Raw genomic sequence first — 22,067 nt, 5'->3', positions numbered from 1 at the left:
ATGGGCTGAGACCCGTAGTTGTATGATTATAAAATGAAGTGTCACATGGTGACTTTTTAATTGAAAGAATTGTATTCAAAATATTTATTTGGAAGGATTTTTATTCAAAAAGATTTATTTGAAAGAATTACATTCGAAAGGTATTTATTTGAAGAAATTATATTTGAGAGAGATTTACTTAAAGGAAGTATATTTGAAAGATATTCATTCGAAGGAATTATATTTGAAAGAGATATATTCAGAAGAATTATATGTGAAAGATATTTATTTGAAATACTTGATTTAATTGGGTGTACTTATATTTATAAATTGTTGAGAGTTATTAATGGTGTTCTTGTTGCCCTTATTGTTATTTGTTTCCTATCATTTTGTATATCTTATTGCACAAGCTATAAGACTAGTGAGTGTCTTGACTGTACCTCGTCTCTACTCCACTGAGGTTAGTCTTGATACTTACTGGGTACCGACCGTGGTGTACTCATATTACACTTCTGCATATTTTTGTGCAGAACCAGGTGTTGGAGCTATCGGACTCGGACAGAGTTAAAATGTGACTGCAAGTATTCAAGGTAGAGCTGCTTGGTTGTCTTTTCATTTTATTGTATTGTTAATTATTAATCAAACAGTATTGGATATTTGATCCTTGAGATCATTTCATGTATTCAGTTAGAGTTCGTGACTCAATACTACCAGTCGTGGGAGGTTTTATAATTGTTTCCGTTGTTGGTTTTCGATACGTGTATTAATTTATATTAAAAAAATAGCTTCGAAATGTAATGGAAATCGGCTTACCTAGTCTTAGAGACTAGGTGCTATCACGACGCCTGTGGTGGAACTTTGGATCGTGACAAATATCTACCCCTATCTTGAATTTTCATGGGACCACAAACATATGTATGAATTAGTCCCAGGAATTCAGTAGCTCTTTCTCCACTTCTAGTAAATGGATATTTGATCATTTTTCCTTTGAGGCAAGATTCACAAGTTGGATATGATTCAAAATCATACTTGTCAAGGTACCCTTCCTTGTACGACTTATTAATTCTTTTCTCTCCAATATGACCAAGCCAACAATGCCAAAGGTATATATAATTTACTTGATCATCTCTTTTCCTCTTAAGACTTGAAACATGCATAATCGAATTAGCATTCACATTAGATAAGAAATAAACACCATGTTGGAGATAGCCATTCACATATAAACTATCACCATAATAAATAGAGCAAATAACATTGCTTATAATAATGCGAAAACCACGTTTGCCTAACATAGAAGCAGAAATTATGTTTGAAACAAATTTAGGAACGTAATAACAATCATCCAACATAAGTACTTTGAGGCATTATTAAAGAAATTGATCCTATAGCTACGGTCGCAACTTTTGCACCATTTTCAACTTGTAGATCAATTTTTCCTTTCTTCAACCTTCTACTTATTTGGAACCCCTGCAACATATTGCAGATGTTATAACCACTGCCAGTATCTAATACCCACAATGAAGCATCGGTAGTAGTTAAACAAACTTTGAAAATATTTTTCATTTGAGTCTTATCATGTTTTTGTCATTTAGAGTTGCAAGATACTCCTTGCAGATTCTCTTCCAATGTCCTATCTTCTTACAATGGAAACATTCAGCATCAGATTGGTCAGCTTTGCCTCCTTTGCCTTTGGGTTTGGTCACACCACCCTTAGGCGCAGTAGGCTTCTTCTTGGGTTTATTTTTACCCTGACCCTTCTTCTTAGAAGAGTTTCCAACCAACATGGCAGTTCTTTTCTTCTTCTCAGATGCAAGTTGTTCTCATAATCAATCAGTATGTTAAGCATCTCATAAAGATCACAATCCATTTTACGCATATTAAAATTAATAATATATTATGAAAAGGATTCAGAGTGTGACTGCAAGATCAAATCTTGAGAAAGATCTTTACCCAGTTTGCACCCCAACTTCTCAAGTTCTTCAATAAGATAAATCATATGATCGACTTAGGGTCCAATCGGAGAGTTTCTAGTCAATTCAGGTCCAAATAAAGCCCTAGATAGCTGGTATCTAACTGTCCTGCTTTGTGTACCAAACATCTTCTTAAGATGTTCAATGATTGCAGTTGGATCGATATCTTGATGTTTCCTCTGGAGCTCAGAACTCATAGAAGCGAGAACGATGCATTTGGTAGTAAGACATTCTTCCAAGTATTTCTGATAAATCTTGGTGTCATCATCATCATCCTCATCTGGGACTTCTTTGGCAGGCTTATCGATCAGATCAATAAGCTTTCATGCATGAGAACAATTCTCAAATTTATGTACCAATCATCAAAGTTTGGTCCTACCAACTTGTTGGTTTCAAGTATTCCACACAGTTATATAGCAGACATATTGAAAAATCCAAAATATAGAAAAGAAAATATAATAACATTTTACACATATCATAAAGATGTGGACTTTTATATAAATGATATTTTCGCTAATTATTTTAAACTATTTACCTTCATTATAGTTTAAGAAATCTTTATTTCTGTTAGTGGAGTAAAAGAATCCTTCAACAATATGTATAAGCTCCTTGGAAGTCAAGTCGTTTCTTACATATATTTTAAATGTAGGTACTTTTATCAATTGTATCCCTATACAATTTCCTTAAATAGCTCTATGTCAAATAATCCCCTGGTAATCAGGTCGATCTTAGTGGCATAGTTGAGTTCAACCATCATGATAGCAAAGAACTTATTAAATTTTATATTCCCCGAGTAGTTCAGGTGTCTAGTGTAAAATTAAATAATTCTTCCAATCCATGAACCTAATACAATAAATATTTTAAACATATTCTCAAACTGTAAGTCTCCTGGTTGTCAGGCCGTTCCTTAAAAACAAGAAATAAATAAAAAAAATTTATTTTGATGGATAGCTCTATAATAAAATATCTTATATTTTATTAGTAAGAACTCAAATTTTAGCAAGAAGGAATTGTTACTAAAATAACTTTTAATAGCATGATGATCTGATCTTTTATAGAACATGAATTTGTTCAAGTTGTATACATGCTTTATCCTAAATTAATTTACATCACATGTAATAATAATTCAAAATCATATAAAGAACAAGAACGTGACATAAAAATGAAATTCAACATACTTCTAACATATTTATCTTATATATCACAAAAAATAATTCATGCTAGAACATTATTATTAATTAATATCTCATAAACTAATAACAATTAAAATAATTGTATGATCTAATAACCTATTATAAGATTACACTCGTATCTTATACGAAATTTTAAATTCAAGTTACAAACTATCTCAGTAGTTTAACTTATATGAATACATATTTTATTCAAAATAAAATAATAGCAACCCATATGCATTCAAACAATTTGTCTATTGCACAAGACACAAGGATGAAATAGCGAGATTGGAATGAAATTCTCGTTAAACCCCGACTGCTTTCTTGGAACCAATTGATAGGCACTTAGTTTTCTATAGAACAAGCGGGTAATATGCTTTTAACTGGAATTAACACACTTGAGAAACTAAACACGGAACATGAGCAAATACAGCATTATTACAAAGGTACTACTAAGGTAGAAACTCTACCACCATTAATTTTCAAATAAGAACTAATTAATATTTTGGCCGTTGGAATTGGAACCCACTGACCGTGAAGCCTCCGTCAACAACTATAACCTGTCCAGTGATGTAGGAAGCAGCAAGAAGACAAAGATAAGCCACCAGAGATGAAACTTCTTCAACTTCTCCTGGTCGCTTAAGAGGAGTTCTTGACATTAATCCGTCTAAAAATGTTTTATCCTTGACCAACTGTTAATAAAGCCATCAAATTCATCATTGATTCAAAATCAGGTTATCACGCATTTTATTATTTAACTTTTATACACGACAGTTTTAAAATAAAATCAATATTGTGTACAAAGCACCTCGTGTTCACGTAGGCTCCGGGGAAGGTCGCACCCTAAGGTGGTGTGATGTAGCCATCATACCTACCCTAATACAAAAGTATCAGTGGCTGATTCTATTGCTTAAATCCTTAACCTATAAGGTCACACGGAGACAACTTTACCGTCGCTTCAAAGCTCCACTTCTGCAACGTGTTAAATTGGAGAGATGGTGAAAAAATTGCACGGGTAACGTATAAGTTTAAAACTTTTTACGGAGACAATATACAAGTTTTTACACCATCAGTTCATGATAGCCTTATAATAACATGAAACAGTGTATAGTAATCTTAAAAGTTGGTTCGACTAGTTTTAATTTTAAGCTTATCAAAATATTCTCTTAATTTAACAAAGTAAAAATGAAGTTAATAACCCTGTCACGATTGGCTAAAATACATGGAAAATGTATAAGAAAATTATACTGTGATCGATGTATACAAGTGAAATCCTTAATAAAATGCACGAGAGAATAATACATGTTCCACGAGTGGCGTATTTATGAACCAGGGCGCAACGCCATTAACCAGAATACCATCTTTAGCCCATTCACAAGCCAAATGTCGAGTAAGCTAATTCATTGCTGCTGCAATTAGTTAATAAGAAGAAACAAAGTTATTCTTTAGTGCGACATTGATTTGTTCAGTGTTTTAATGGATAGAAATGAGTGGATATCACCTTCTGTTGGTCCGTAAATGGAAGTACCGGACACGTGCACACTAGAAATAGAGGAATTGAAAACAACAATTCCAGCTCCAGATGCTTTCAAAAGAGGATGAGCAATTTGACAGAGATGGAATGAAGATTCAAAATTTGTAGGAAATATGTGGGCATAATCTTTGGCAATATATTCGACAGCGACCTTGTGAATGTTTGTTCCAACATTATTAACCTACAGTTCGAAGATAAACTTGGTAAATAAGTAAAATATATTATACTTTTAACCAACAAAAAAGCAGCCAGTGTACGAAACATTCCGCGTTCACACAGGGTCCGTAGAAGGGCCACATCGCTCATAAGCCTTTTGTTTAAGGGCTTCTCAAAGGAGGTATGATGCACAAGGGCGGATGCATGTTCGTCGGAATATTTTACTAAATATATGTATTAATACATGTGATGACCCAAAATGTCATCTTTAAATTTAATAAGTAATTCTGTATTCTAAGACCTCGAAAAGTACCATTTATCATTCCTTGACTTGCATGCGCAATCCGTATAATTTTCCGAAAAGTTTTTATCTGAAAAATGGATTAAAATGTGAAATAGAGCTTTAAAACTCAACTGAGTTGACTTTGGTTAATATTTTGAACAAACGAACCCGGATCAGTGTTTTGACAATTCCGGTAGGTCCAAATCATGATTTGGGACTTAGGCGTATGCCCGGAATTGAATTCCGAAGTCCCTAACCCGAGATATGGAATTTTGATGAAAAATTAAAAGCTTGAAAGCTTAATGATTTTTAAGAAATTACTGATGTTGTATTTATTGACCCCGGGTACGTATTTTGGTTCCGGAGCCCGGTATAGGTCCACTATCATATATATGACTTGTCTGCCGAATTTGGTGAGAATCAGAGTTGATTTGACGTGATTCGGAAGTCCGGTTGTGAAAATATAAGTTTTAAAGTTTTCTTGAAAACTTCCTTTGATTTGGTGTCCGATTCGTAGTTCTAGGTGTTATTTTGGCAATTTGATCGCACGAACAAGTTCGTATGAGGTTTTTGGACTTGTGTGCACGTTTGGTTTGGAGCCCCGAGGGCTCGGGTGAGTTTCGGATAGGATACAAGATGATTTTGAACTTAGAAAAATCTGGTTTTTTGCAACTACAAGCTTCTGGTATTTTCTTCATCGCGTTCGCGAATGTACTCTCGCGAACGCGAAGAGCAAACTGGGCTGGCTGAATTTCCCTTCTTCGCTAACGCGAAGATTTAGAGGCCTGGGGGAGGGGTCAGTCTCCCTTCTACGCGAGCGCGAGCACTGGCACGCGAACACGAAGGCCAGGGGGAATAATCCTTCACGAACGCGAAGGAGGACTCGTGAACGTGAAAGCCGCGGGCTACTACTCATCGCGAACGCGACAAGCCCTTCGCGAATGCGAAGAAGGCCTGACGCCTGTGACTTAAAACAGAACCAAAATGGGATCTTTCCTATTTTTCACAAACCCTCAATTAGAACTCGGTTTAGGGGCGATTGCAAAGGAGTTTTTCATCATTTCGAACTGGGTAAGTGTTCTTTATCATATAGTAATTGTATTTCATAAATCTAAGTCTATATTCATCATTTATTTCTGTAATGACCCGGCCGGTCATTTTGAGTATTACAACCCCGTTTCCCCATTTACTTCTCAAATTGTAGTTTACAATTGTTGTGTGAGTTGCCGAGGTAATTGGTTCGGGTCCAGTGAGGTTTTGGAAGGAATTGGAACACTTAGTTCCAATGTTTAAAGCTTAAGTTAAAATAGTGACCGGATGTGGACTTATATGAAAACGACCTTGGATTCGAATTTTGATGATTCCAATAGCTCCGTATGGTAATTTTGGACTTAGGAGCGTGTCCGAAAAATTATTTAGAGGTCCGTCGTGGAATTTGGCTTGAATTGTCGAAAGTTGAATTTTTGGAAAGTTTGACTGGGGATTTGACTTTTTGATATCGGGGTCGGAATTCGATTCCAGAAATTTGAATAGGTCTTTAGTGTGAAATGTGACTTGTGTGCAAAATTTGAGGTCAATCGGACGTGATTTGATAGGTTTCGGCGTGGTTTGTAGTATTTGGAAATTTATTAGGCTTGAATCCATGTGTAGTTCGTATTTTTGAGGTTGTTACGTATGATTTGAGGTCTCGAGTAGGTCCGTGTTATGTTATGAAACTTTTTGGTATGTTCGGACGGGGATCTGAGGGCCTCGGGTGAGTTTCTGATGCTTAACGGATAGATTTTTGAATTTGGAAGACTGCTGGAACTGAAGCCTTCTGGTGTAATCGCACCTGCGGAAAAGTAGTCGCAGGTGCGAGCAGGAGTGCGCTAAAGCGAGGTGCACAGGTGCGGAAGGAGCTTCACAGTTGCACAATCGCACTTGCGCGAGAAGGAGCGCAGATGCGGGCAGAGGGCTGAGAGGCATTGGTCGCAGGTTCGAGGGAATATTCCGCACTTGCGTGAGCGCAAATGCGGACGGATAGGCGCAGAAGCGGAAACTCGGTAGGCGAGTGGAGTCCGCAAATGCGACATTTTGCTCGCACAAGCAGATGCGCAAATGCGAAAATCGCTGGGGCAGAACCTTAAATTCGAGGGTTCAACATTTTCACCCATTTTCGGATTTTGGTGCTCGGGTTGGGCAATTTTGGAGAGGAAATTTTTCACACAACTTGGGGTAAGTGTTCTTAACTACCTTGTGATTATATTACATGAATTAATCTTCATTTTTGGTGTAAGATTATTGAATCTTCAAGAGAAATAGAAGGAAATTTATAAAATGTCACAAAATGAATTTTTCAAGTTTGAATACCGATTTGGAGTTGGATTTGAGTGAAATTAGTATGGTTGAACTTGTAATTGGATGGGTTGTCGTATTTTGTGAGTTTCGTCAGATTTTGAGATGCGGGCCCCACAGGTGATTTTTAGGGCGTAATTTCGGATTTTATAGATAATATTAGTATTTTGATATGGAATTAAGTCCTATAATTTTTGTGGGCTGAATCAAATTATTGTGACTAGATTCGAGCCGTTTGGAAGTTGTTATGCGTAGAATGAAATTTTGGGAGCATTGCTTAGCATGCTCGACATTGGATTTGGCCTGTTCGAGGTAAGTAACTCTTCTAATCTTGGAATAGAGGGTATGAACCCTGAATATATGTTTGTTTTTTTTGTGAATTATTGGGAGGTGACGCACATGCTAGGTGACGGGCGTGTGGGCATGCACTATAGAAATTGTGACATAATTGTTTATGTGGAATTTTATAGTTAAATAATCTTGGCATTTTCCATGCGATTTTATGTGTTACAGAAATTGAGCTGAAAAGCATATTAAAAATTATGTTGAGGCAATGTGCCAGTATTATTGGGACCCACAGAGGTCATATTGCTGTGAATTATTGTGTTAAATTGAAAATTCATATTTAGTCATATTCATTTCATTTGCATATCATATCTCAGTCTCTGTTGTTATTTATTGTTTACTACATAACTCAATTTTATGACTCTATTTTGATGCATATAAATGTTGTTTTGGGCTGAGCACCCTGTTTTTTTGAAATGCCAGAGTGGCTTGAGAGGTTTATGACTGAGTGAGGCCGAGGGCCTGATTTTTGAGGATATTTATGGGATCGGGCTGCACGCCGCAGCATGTTTGATATCGGTCGAGGGCCTGATTGTGAGGATGAGTGTGGATCGGGGCTGCCCGCCTACAACATACTTTATTACTAAAGCACGTGAGTTGTCCGTGCAGTATGTGAGTTGTCCGTGCAGATTATAGCACTTGGGCTGAAGGAGCCCCTCCGGAGTCTGTACACACCCCCAGTGAGCGCTGGTACCTATTGAGTGCGAGTGTCGAGTGCTGAGTGACTGGGAGGCATGAGTGATTGTGATGTATGCCCGAGTGGCAAGAGTGATTGTGAGGTATGCCCGAGTAGCAAAAGTGATTATGAGGTATGCCCGAGTGGCACGAGTGACTGTGAGGTTTGCTCGAGGGGCTGTAAATGAGTGATGTTCTGCCCGAGGGGCTGTTTATGATTTTTTTTTCACTGAGTTGTATCGCATTGGCATGCACACATGACATACAGGCATAAAGATGTATTTTTCCTCATGCTGTACAACATCAAATTATTCATGATTTCTCACACATTTTGACAGATGGGCATAGTGATGCATTTGTTTTATACGGGTTATCCGGAAGGAAAAATGAAACATTCTATTTATTATTGAAAAGATTTTTGGAGAAATTTATTGTTTTTCAAACTATTCATATTATTGGCAACTTCGGCAAACAATTTAGGTTTTCACTGATGTATTTGAAAGAAAGAACTACTATTTATTTTTTGAAATTATTATTTGGCTGAGTATTTTATCCCTGAGTTACTTCTGGTATTATTTGCTTTATGTTGTTATGGATTGTTGTGGACTACTGGTTTGGTACCCGACCTTGGTGGAAGCTCGTCACTACTTTCAACCTACGGCTAGGTTTGTTACTTACTCCGTACATGGGGTCGGTTGTACTGATACTACACTTCTGCACATTGCGTGCAGATGTTGGCTGTTGTTGTTGCTGTGCTCAATGGTCGCGGGATTTGAAATGTACCTGCGTTCCTGTTGTAGCTGCCTCTTGTTCATGGTAGCCTTAGATTTATATAAGCTCTATTTATGTATTATTCAAACAAACTATGTATTTATTTCATTTCCACTTTGTATACTCTATTCTTAGAAGCTCATGATTTGTACTACCATTTCTTTGGGATTGTATAAGATTAGGAACTTTGTTCACTTAAATTGCTTTAATAATTATTATTGAAATTGGTTAGTTAGAAATTGGCTTACCTAACGGGATGGGTTAGGTGCCATCATGACTAGTTGGATTTTGGGTCGTGACAAGGTGGTATCGGAGCTCTAGGTTCATAGGTTCTACAAGTCATGAGCAAGTGTCTAGTAGAGTCTTGCGGATCGGTATGATGACGTCTATACTTATCTTCGAGAGGCTACAGGGCATTTAGGATATATACTTCCCATCTTTCTTTCCTTATCGTGCGAGATTGATTCAGCTTGAGACATAAACTCTTTGAATTCCTTCCACGTATTCGTATGCGCACATGAGTGCTCAGTATCAGCTGTGCATCGCAGGCTTGTGATTCCATGAACGATGTTGGAGATGTGTATTCTGTGTTCTGGTGATGGGCCAGTCTGGAGGACTTGAGGCCAGATTTAGACCACAACTTTGGTTTGGTAGCTTCAGTTGTGTGAACTTATACATTTGGACTCATATGTCCCATAGTGTCCCTATGAGTGGAATTTATGGCTTGATGAACGGTTGAATAGCTATTTGATGAGCATGATGTGACTACAGAATGTGTCCAGATGCGACTTATAGTCTCGAGCTATAAGTGTGTTGAGGGATCTTTCACGTTGTTAAATTGTGGGACAAATTAAATTCTCATGTCTTGTTAATGAGTTTGGACTCAGAAAGATTAAGTGATTGCATAATAATTATGGTTGCGAAAGGGTATAACAAGATGCCAATTTAATGCTGAGCAGGTGGGTTATCTCCTGTAGAGTAATTATGTAGGTGTGTTCCTTATAATGTTGAGTGGAGAGTTTCTTTTCTACCAGTGGAGGGTATGTATTGAGATTTGAATTTGAATCTTGTTGAGAAAGTTGAATTGACTGTCAAGAGAAATAAACGCATGCTTAGCGGATGATTGAGGTATTTTATGGTTGGTGTTGCATGAGCTTGAGAAACATTTTCGTTGAACTCACTGTAGTATCATGGCAGTAATACGGTATGGGTGTTGTGATTTATTGAATGAAATGATTTATGGCTTTGAGCCAAGTGGGGGAGTCTGCTGCAGACGGCTTAATTTCATGGTTTTATATTAAATTTTAGTTTTGGCCTCAAGCATACTTGTGGGTTAGCTATGACTTGCAGAAGTTGAGATCGAGGATGACTCGAATAATGAAATTCCTGGTAAGGATTATATTGCACGTATGAGTAAATGAAATTCGTGGGATGAGTGAGTTGTTATTGGTGAATGATGTAGTGAATACAGAGTATGAATTTGATATGTGGTGTTAAAGTAGAGTGACTTCTTTGAGTTTTGTGGTGCTAATGGGGCACGTGTCTTTTGGCCCATTTGGGCGGTGCAATTAGATTTGAGCAAAGTGGGTGACTCCCGAGAAAATTCCAGTGGGTTTGAGAATTATATATAGCAATTGAGAATGTTTCCGGACTTGTGTATGGATAAAATCTGAGATTTACGTTTGATGGTGTCTGGACTTGCGGAAATTCTATATGACTATGGATTCTACATTTTTGTATAAGGAAGGTAAGAAGAAAATTTTTAAATTCACATAAGGTATTCTCAGAGTGAGTGTTATAGTTGTGGTATTTTTGAAGGTGCTTAAGAAGAATACAGTTGCTTATGGGCTGTACGGCATTGTGATTCTATGCTAAGGTTTGTAGGGTAAGTTGTGGTTAAATATCATGGTATTTTAGCAAGAAGAAGTATCAATCTGAAGACAAATTCGGAAGGAACTCGGAGAAAATAGGACAACTGGGTAGTAGGTTGGATCAGTATCGTAATGGATATGATCGGTTCTTTGGTTGCTTATGATGTGGGGGTTTTCTACAGGTGCTTTGTGGCAATACACATGGACTTGGCGACCTACGTGGCATGGTCGAGTTAGAGGAATTTAGTTTTAAGGGATTGATTATGTGCAAATGGATTCCAAAGTATTCTTGATGGTTTCTACCGGTGTGGAGAACATGTTGTGTATAGTGATTTCGTCCTGGAAAGAAGCAAGAGAAAGGTTTCTAATAAAAATGGTATGTAAATTATTGGTGACTCAAAGTTGATAATAAGATTCTTGTGCTTTTCACATGATGGCAAGATAGATGTTATGTGTTGTACGAAAGCTAGATTTTCATGTACAAGGTGGCAGTACAGTCTTGAAGAGAAGGTAACGAATGTTGGACAACATGGACAGTTTCAAATAACAAGATGAATACTATTACTACTTGGTGTTGTATGAGAAAGGGGCGGACTTCATAAGGCGCATTGTATTTTGACTTACGGATGTATAAATTAGTATTGCGGTACTCACATGGTTGATAGACTGCTGATATTCAAATTTTGTCAAGTGGTACGAAAGAACTGTCAAAGTATTTTTCGTGGGATGATCATGTATGAGAGAGGTGTTAGGCATTCGGGCGGTGGAGATGGAATCAAATATGGTGGTTCGCGTGTTCTATGGATTTGGAGATTGGGAGTTCCCAGGAGCAGATTGTTTCATGGTTGTGGACTGTGAAGTTGTGGCCGGAGCTACCCTGATGATGAAATGTGATATGATTCAGTCATTATGGATTTTCGGAGGGATTTTTATCTATTTTTGGGTAACCCGAGTTGATTTGGGGGTCCATAGGCAGGCCCAATTAAGATGTGTATTCTACACCGAGCTGGAATGGTTGGCTCCATACTGCTATTATTAAGGGATGTGTCATTCGATTGATGTTGAACTTATTCGTGTTCTCAAATGATCTGTGAGTTACTCCTTTATGCTACGAGGAGTTGTGATTCATTGGTTATGTGCATAGATGGTGCGGTTCTATTTGAGCTTTATAGCGAAATTTGAGTGTGATGAGTATTTGGGTATTGCATGATCGATAGCTTAATAGTTATGTCCTTTCAGGTTTTGTGTAGTATTTTTGTCATTTGCCTCTCCGTCATTATTAATTCGGAGCAGGGTGGCTCGGAGTACATAACATGAACCTCGTGTTAGAATCGGGTGATGGTTCTACGGTGTATGATGAATTTTCAGCGTTTCGTTGTGGAGGTACTTGTTAATCTGGCGGGGCAGTTCTCTCATTTGAGTCATTTTCCATGACTAGATACATTTGAATTTTTGCGTATTGGTGCACGGATGGCACGAGTTGTGGCTCCGAGTTATATTGGTGCGGTATGTCTGTGGAACAGTTATGTTTAGTAATATAAGGTCATTGGACCTAGAATGGGTACTATCAAGTTTAATTTCGGTATATTCGGGAGTATAATATTGAAAGTCAGCTCAAAAAGCGATTATGGTTCTGGTTGGGACAAGAGAGCTCCGTGACTTGTTGATCTGGTAAATGGTCATGAAATTTTGCGTGTTTCTTTTATTATCAACAGTGTACGAAGGTTTTGGGATGAGGTTTGGTTCGATATGGGTTTAATACTAGTATGCGATTGGTTTTGGAGTAGTCACTGCGATCAGGAATGGTGCTACGAGCATGCGAGTTGTGTAATATGTTGGTTGATTATATCCGTGGTAATAGTTATATCTCGATGCAACTTGTTCGTACTTATACGGTGTGTAAATGTAAGATTTGTGTCTTGAAATAAATTTTAAAGGTTGGAAATTAAACTCCAAGGTTTATGGGCTAAGGCTAAATTAATGATTTCAGTTGCATTGTGTAATCAAGCCTTATGTGGGATAGGGTGACGTGGGTTCACCCCCGGGTACGTGTGTGGTAAGATGGAACAGTGATTTGATGGCTTGGAAACAACTCTTGGCATGTTCGAGGACGAACGCATATTGAAGTGGAGGAGAATGTAACGACCCGCCCGGTCGTTTCGAGTATTAGAACCCCGTTTCCCCATTTACTTCTCAAATTGTACTTTAAAGTTGTTGTGTGAATTGCCGGGGTAATTGGTTCGGGTCCAGTAAGGTTTTGGAAGGAATTGGAATACTTAGTTCCAAGGTTTAAAGCTTAAGTTAAAATAGTGACTGGATGTGGACTTATGTGTAAACGACTTGGGATTTGAATGTTGATAATTCCAATAGCTCCGTATGATGATTTTGGACTTTGGAGCGTGTATGGAAAAGTATTTGGAGGTCCGTAGTGGAATTTGGCTTGAATTACAGAAAGTTGAATTTTTGAAAAGTTTGACCGAGGGTTTGACTTTTTGATATCGGGGTCGGAATCCGATTTTGGAAATTTGAATAGGTCTCTAGTGTGAAATGTGACTTGTGTGCAAAATTTGAGGTCAATCGGACGTGATTTGATAGGTTTCTGCGTCGTTTGTAGTATTTGGAAATTTGGAAACTTATTAGGCTTGAATCCGTGTGTAGTTTGTATTTTTGAGGTTGTTAGGTATGATTTGAGGCCTCGAGTAAGTCCGTGTTATGTTATGGAACTTGTTGGTATGTTTGGACGGGGACCCGAGGGCCTCGGGTGAGTTTTGGATGGTTAACGGATTGATATTTGAATTTGGAAGACTGTTGGAACTGAAGCCTTCTGGTGTAATCGCACCTGCAAAAAAGTAGTCATAGGTGCGAGCTCGCAAGTGCAAGAAGGGGTGCGCTGAAGCGAGGCATGCAGGTGCGGAAGGAGCTTCGCAGTTGCGCAATCGCACCTACGTGAGAAGGAGCGCAGATGCAGGTAGAGGGCTGAGAGGCATTGGTCGCAGGTGCGAGGGAAAAGTCCGCATCTGCGTGAGCGCAGATGCGGACGGATGGGCGCAGAAGCGGAAACTAGGCAAGCGAGTGGAGTCCGCAAATGCAACATTTTGCTCGCACAAGCGGATGCGCAGGTGCGCAAATCTTGTCCGCAGATGCGAAAATCGCTGGGCAGAACCTTAAATTCGAGGGTTCAACATTTTCACCAATTTTTGGATTTTGGAGCTCGGGTTGGGCAATTGTGGAGAGGAAAGTTTCCACACAACTTGGGGTAAGTGTTCTTAACTCCCTTGTGATTATATTCCATGAATTAATCTTCATTTTTGGTGTAAGATTATTGAATCTTCAAGAGAAATAGAAGGAAATTTCTATAATGTCATAAAATGAAAATTTCATGTTTGAATACTGATTTGGAGTCGGATTTGAGTGAAATTAGTATGGTTGAACTTGTAATTGGATGGGTTATCGTATTTTGTGAGTTTCATTGGATTTCGAGACGTGGGCCCCACAGGTAATTTTTGGGGCGTAATTTCAGATTTTATGGAAAATATTAGTATTTTGATTTGGAATTAAGTCCTATAATTTTTGTGGGTTGAATCAAATTATTGTGACTAGATTCGAGCCGTTTGGAAGTTGTTACGCACAGAATGGAATTTCTGGAGCATTGCTTAGCTTGCTCGACATTGGATTTGGCCTATTCAAGGTAAGTAACTCTTCTAATATTGGAATTGAGGTATGAACCCTGAATATATGTTTTATTTTGTGAATTGTTGGGAGGTGACGCACATGCTAGGTGACGGACGTGTAGGTTTGCACTATAGAAATTGTGACATAATTGTTTCTGTGGAATTTTATAGTTAAATAATCTTGGCATTTTCCATGCGGTTTTATGTATTAAAGAAATTGAGCTAAAAAGCATATTAATGTTGATGCTATGTGCCAGTATTATTGGGATCCACAGAGGTTATATTGCCGTGAATTATTGTGTTAAATTAAAAATTCATACTTAGTCATATTCATTTCATTTGCATATCATATCTCAGTCTCTGTTGTTATTTATTGATACATCATATCATCATTTTTGGGCTATTTTTCATGACATTGTGAGCCCTAGAGACTAGAGAGATTGATGACTAAGTGAGGCCGAGGGCCTGATTTGTGAGGATATTTATGGGATCTGGCTGCACGCCGCAGCATGTTGCATATTTATAGGATCGGGTTGCACACCGTAGCATGTTTGATATCGGCCGAGGGCCTGATTGTGAGGATGAGTTTGGATCGTGGCTTCCCGCCTGCAGCATACTTTAATACTATAGCACGTGAGTTGTCCGTGCAGCACATGAGTTGTCCGTGTAGATTATAGCACTTGGGCTGAAGGACCCCCTCCAAAGTGTGTACACACCCCCAGTGAGCGCAGGTACCTACTGAGTGCAAGTGCCGAGTGCTGAGTGACTGGGAGGCATGAGTGATTGTGAGGTATGCCCGAGTGGCAAGAGTGATTGTGAGGTATACCTGAGTGGGACGACTGACTGTGAGGTTTGCCCGAGGGGCTGTATATGAGTGATGTTCTGCCCGAGGGGCTGTTTATGATTTATTTTTTTTACTGAGTTGCATCGCATTGGCATGCACACATGACATACAGGCATAGAGATATATTTTTTCTCATGATGTATAACATTACATCATTCATGATTTCTCACACATTTTGACAGATGGGCACAGTGATGCATTTGTTTTATACGGGTTATCCGGAAGGAAAAATGAAACATCCTATTTATTATTGAAAAGATTTTTGGAGAAATTTATTGTTTTTCAAACTATTCATATTATTGGAAACTTCGGCAAACGATTTGGGTTTTCACTGATGTATCTGAAAGAAAGAACTACTATTTAATTTTTGAAATCATTATTTGGCTGAGTATTTTATCCCTGAGTTACTTCTGGTATTATTTGCTTTATGTTGTTATGGATTGTTGTGGACTATTGGTTTTGTACCCGACCTTGGTGGAAGCTCGTCACTACTTTTAACCTACAGCTAGGTTTGTTACTTACTCAGTACATGGGGTCGGTTGTACTGATACTACACTTCTGCACATTGCGTGCAGATGTTGGCTGCTGTTGTTGCTGTGCTCGATGGTTGCGGGATTTGAAGATGTACCTGTGTTCCTGTTGAAGTTGCCTCTTGTTCAAGGTAGCCTTAGATTTATAAAAGCTCTGTTTATGTATTATTCAAATAGACTATGTATTTATTTCATTTTCGCTTTGTATACTCTATTCATAGATGCTCATGATTTGTACTACCAGTTCTTGAGGATTGTATAAGATCAGGATCTTTATTCACTTAAATTACTTTAATAATTATTATTAAAATTGGTTAGTTGGAAATTAGCTTACCTAACGGGATGGGTTAGGTGCCATCAGGACTAGTTAGATTTTGGGTCGTGACAATTTCGGATTTAGATGGAAGAAATTATATTTTTTATAAAATCTTCCAAAAATGAAAATTTAAGATTTGAAGATCCATTTGATATCGGAATTTGATAAATTCTGTATGGTTCGACTCGTTTCGGAACAGGTGTTCGGATTTCGTAAGCTTTTCCGAGATTTGAGACGTGGGTCCCACTGCCGAATAATTAATTCATATAAAATTAATTCATATGATTCGTATAGAGTTATTGAATTGTTTATGAATAGATTTGAAGCTTTTGGAGACAAATTTAAAAGGAAAATTTGTGGTCGAATAATTGATTGGAATTTGCAAAGCGAGGTAAGTATCGTGGTTAACCTTGACTTGAGGGAATAGAACCCTTAAACTATTTGTTATGTGAAATGCATGTGAACGACGTATAGGTGAGGTGACGAGTGTCTATACGTCGTTAAATTAATTGTTTGCATATTTACTTGAAAAATCATAAATTATTTTAAATCATGAATTAATTATTATAATAATTGTTTCTCTCCTATTCTTTGTCAAATATTAATTCTTGAATTCCTGCATTAATTGTTACATGCTATTTGAATTATGTGTCTTAATTGTTATTTGACATTTAGCATGTTAAATATTAAACTGCCTATTTTCTCCCTGATTTCCATAATAATTTATATTTGTCATTATTTGTTTCATAATTAAATCATGACTATATTATGCATGTTGTCTTATAATTTTATAATAATTGTTGTATTTATTGGGGAAATTTCTTCTATAAAAATTGATAAATGGATATATTGGAGGATCGGGTTGCACGCCGCAACAGAATTGATTGAAATGGATATATTGGAGGATCAGGTTGCACGCAGCAACAGACTTATTAAAAAGTCCATATTGGAGGATCGGGTTGCACGCCGCAATAGACTTATTAAAAGTCAATATTTGGGGGATCGGATTGCACGCCACAATAGACTTATTAAAAGTCAATATTTAGGGGATCGGATTGCATGCCGCAATAAACTTATCAAAAGTCAATATATATACTTGATTAAAAATAATTATATGAGAGGATTGAAAATGAATATATTATGAGAGTGGGTTGCACGTTGCAACAGAATTGAATGTGAATATATTGTGAGAGCGGGTTTCACGCTGCAACAGAATTGATGGAAATGATAATTGGTTATGACTGCTGAGTTGGCTTTAATTATTATAAATGAGTTAACCGATTTATTTCTATTATTTGTTGTTACTAATATTGCGTACAGGTTAATGTAAGTGACCCGCCTTAGCCTCGTCACTACTTCGTCGAGGTTAGGCTCAGCACTTAGCAGTACATGGGGTCGGTTGTACTGATAATACACTCTGCACTTCTTGTGCAAATTTCGGAGTTGGTCCCAGCGGCGCACCATAGACTTGCTCGGATTTCAGCTACTCGGAGGAGAGTTGAGGTATAACTGCACAGCGTCCGCGGTTCTGAAGTTCTCGTCTATTTTACTTTAGTTGTGCATTTGTTTTCAAACATCTTTAATTTATTCAGTCCTTTATTTGTATTTATTCTAGAAGCTCGTGCACTTGTGACACCAATCCTAGGATGGTATTTAGACACCGTTGATTTTATGAATTATTCACTATATTTCAGAATTTACTTTCGCAATTGTTCTTTGTTATTAATAAATTTAAAAATTATTTTAAAAATTAATAATATTATTCTAATGTTGGCTTTCCTAGCAAGTGAAATGTTAAACGCCATCCCGGTTCGAAGGTGGGATTTTCGGGTCGTGACAGTTGGTATCTATGATGACCCAAAAGGTCATCATATATTTTAGAACTCAAATCTGTGCTCTTAAGCCTTAAAAAACCCATTTTTACCCTCCTCGATTTGTGTGCGCAGTCCGGGCATGTTTCCGGAAAGCTTTTATGTTGCAAATTGATGAAAATAAGAATTTATACCTTAAAAGTTGATTTTAGTTGACTTTGGTGAACATTTTTGGTAAACCTGCCTGTATCCATATTTTGACGGTCTCGGTGGGTCCATATCAAATTATGGGACCTGGGCGTATGCCCGGAATCAAATTCAGAGGCCCCTAGATTGAGTTATGAATTTTTGGAAAAAAATAAAATTCTAAAAATTATTTATTTTTAAGAATTGATTGATGTTTGGCATTGTTAGTACCGGGTCCGTATTTTGGTTCCAGAGCCCGGTACAAGTTCATTATGATATTTAAGACTTGTCTGTGAAATTTGGTGAGAAACAGTGTTGATTTGACGTGATTCGGACGTCCAGTTGAGAAAATAGAAATTATAAAGTATTCTTGAGAATTTCATTTGATTTGGTGCTAAATTCGGAGTTCTAGGTGTTATTTTGGCGATTTGATCGTGCGAGCAGGTCCGTATGATGTTTTTAGACTTGTGTGCATGTTTGGTTTGAAGCTCGGAGGGCTCAGGTGAGTTTCGGATAGGCTACGGGATGTTCCGGACTTAGAATTTCTATTGTTTTGCTATTGCTGGTGCACAGGTATTTCAACTCTCGCGATCGCAAAGCAACTCTCACGATTGCGAAGTGTAAACTAGGCTGGGAGGTAATTTCTTCTTCGCGAACGTGAAGGACTGTTCGCGAACGTGAAGCATTGGGGGTGGTACCCTTCGCGAACGCGATAGGTTAAGGGACCTGGGGGAGGGGGTCATGTTCTTCTACGCGAACGTGTCCACTGGGTCGCGAACGCGAAGGCTTGGGGGGGATCTGCCTTATGCGAATGCATAGAAAGACTCGCGAACGCGAAGGCCTTAGGCCGTAATGCATCGCGATCGCGACAGGCCTCTCACGAACGCCATGAAGGCCTGTCTAGTGTTTTAAAACAGACTTCAGAACAGGGATTTGTTCAAAATTTCATATTTTATTCCATAGAACTTGACCTAGGGCGATTTTTAAAGAACGATTTAGACATGCAATCATAGGTTTGCAGTTTCTAACTTGTTTTCTTCAATTTCCATCATCATTTATTGAATTCCTAGTCTTTAATCTTGTTCTTTAAGGGTAGAAATTAGGGATTTTGGGGGAATTAGGAATTTTACAAATTTGGGGATTTAGACCTCGATTTGAGGTCGAATTCCGGAACTAATTACATACTCGGACTCAGGGGTGAATGGGTAAATGAATTTTTGGTCCGAACCTCGGGTTTTGACCAAGCAGGCCCGGAGTCGATTTTTCGACTTTTTGGAGGAAAATTTGGGAAATTTAATTGATTTCTTTTGAAATATTTGATATTATTGAGTCATTTTTGAATAGATACGAGTGGTTTGGAGGTGAATTCCAAAGGAAAAGTTGTGATTGAGAATTAAGTGGCCTTCAGAGCGAGGTAAGTGTTGTGTCTAACCCTGACTTGAGGGAATTAGGAACCTTAGATTATTTGCTAAGTGAAATTCATGTGAGCGGTGTATATGTGAGGTGACGAGTACTTATGCGCCGCCAATTTACCTGTTTTCCATGTTTCTTCTATTTTCTTATATTGTCTATTCCTATGACTAATTGTTGCATGTTTATACTAGTGTTGTTAAATTGATCGTCATTATCATGTTTACGGATTTTCTGTTGATAATTGAGTATTTATTTAAAAGTTGAGATTTATATTGTGGAACCAAATGTTGAAGTAAGGTTTGTACTTGTTATTCTATCTCCCTGTTGTTATTTATGCATTGCATTATGGTAAGGGAGAGTGTTAATGCACGAAGGGTGATGTCGTGCCATATTGTGAGTGTTAATGCACGAAGGGTGATGCCGTGCCATATTGTGAGTGTTAATGCACGAAGGGTGATGTCGTGCCATATTGTGAGTGTTAATGCACGAAGGGTGATGTCGTGCCATATTGTGAGTGTAAAAGTACGAAGGGTGATGCTGTGCCATAATATGAGAGTTAATGCACGAAGGGTGATGTCGTGCCGTTTCTATTGATTAATTGGTGAGATTGAGAGTAAAAGCACGAAGGGTGATGCCATGCATTTTTCCTTTACTGTATTCACTATTCCTGTTGATTCATGGTATATTTTCTGCTCCGGTGATCATTCTATTGTAGTTCTTTATCTTGTATTCCCCTCAGTATGTTCCCCACCCGACATTTCCTGGTTAGTTCTTCATTTCTTTTATTGGTATATACACTGTTAAATTGTACAAGTTGACTTGTATGTGTCTTGCCTTAGCCTTATCACTACTTCGTCGAAGTTAGGCTCGACACTTACCAGTACATGGGGTCGGTTGTACTGATACTGCACTCTGCACTTTCTGTGCAGATTTTGGTACCGGCTCGGGTTGATCAAAAATTTTGGCTATTGGACAGCTGTCCAGAGACCCAAGGTAGATCTGTCGGCGTTCACAGACCTTGAAGTCCCCGTTTTTCTTCTCTGTCCTACTGCTTCTTTCATTCAAACAGTTGTATTTCTTTCAGACTATTACTTGTAGAAAATTCTAGAATGCTCGTGAATTGTGACTCCAAATCCGGGTGGTAGTAATTAATACAGTTTTATGATATTTCGCACTTATTATATTTCATCTTAGTTAATTATTGTTAATTACTGAATGGGAATAAGTAATTGGTTTAATGATTCTCTAACGTTGGCTTTCCTAGCAAGTGAAATGTTTGGCGTCATCACGGTCCTGTCAGTGGAAAATTTCGGGTCCTGACAAGTTAGTATCAGAGCACTAGGTTGCCTAGGTCTCACGATTCACGAGCAAGCTTAGTAGAGTCTGGAGGATCGGTACGGAGATGTCTGCGCTTATCTTCCAGAGGTTATGAAGTTTAGGAACAAGTTTCACTTTTATTCTTCTCTATCGTACGATTTTGCTTTCTCAAATACTGATTGAACTCTTCTACTCTTATTCTCTCGCAGATGGCGAGAACACGTACCGCTTCCTCATCTGAGCAGCAGTCAGAGCCTCCAGTGATAGCTCTTATGTAGGGCAGAGGTCGAGGTCGAGGCCGAGGTAGGGGCAGGGCTCAACCTAGAGCCCGAGCAGCAGCCCCAGCAGTGGAGCCTCAGATAGAGCTTGACGAGGAGGTTCCAACCCAGACTGTTCCTGCCGGACCAGCTCAGGTTCCGGAGGGGTTCATTGCTACCCCAGTACTTTAGGACGCTTTAGTCCGTTTAGTGGGCCTTATGTAGAGTGTGTCCCAAACTGGCACATTTCCCATGGCACCAGCAGTCTCTCAGGCTGGAGAAGGAGCACATACTCCTACCACTACTGCTCGGAGCAGATAGCTCCCCAGTATCAGGCTCCGGCAGCTCAGCCAGTTGGATTAGTTCAGCCGGTTATTATGGCACAGGTCGAAGATGGGCCAACTATGTCTTTTGAGGCTTTATGGAGATTGGACAGGTTTACCAAGCTCTTTCCTATTCACTTTAGTGGTGCTCCTTCAGAGGACCCCCGGGAATATCTTGACAACTGTCATGAGGTCCTACAAAATATGGGTATAGTGGAGACCAATGGGGTCGATTTTGCTACATTTCAGATAACTGGTTCCACCAAGAAATGGTGGAGAGATTACTTGTTGACTAGACCAGCTGGGTCG

General features: G+C 38.4%; 1 pseudogene; it reads right to left on the bottom strand.

The window, feature by feature from the left end:
- Window positions 1–3,618: 3,618 nt before the first annotated feature.
- The window catches only part of LOC107808477 (tropinone reductase homolog At5g06060-like), a 40,962-nt pseudogene continuing 22,513 nt past the window's right edge, over window positions 3,619–22,067 (bottom strand).

This window comes from Nicotiana tabacum, chromosome 22, assembly GCF_000715075.1.
Source record: "Nicotiana tabacum cultivar K326 chromosome 22, ASM71507v2, whole genome shotgun sequence".
NCBI classification, from domain to species: Eukaryota; Viridiplantae; Streptophyta; class Magnoliopsida; order Solanales; family Solanaceae; genus Nicotiana; species Nicotiana tabacum.
The sequence above is the reverse complement of the archived record's forward strand: the minus strand, read 5'-3'. Positions and strand labels throughout refer to the sequence as shown.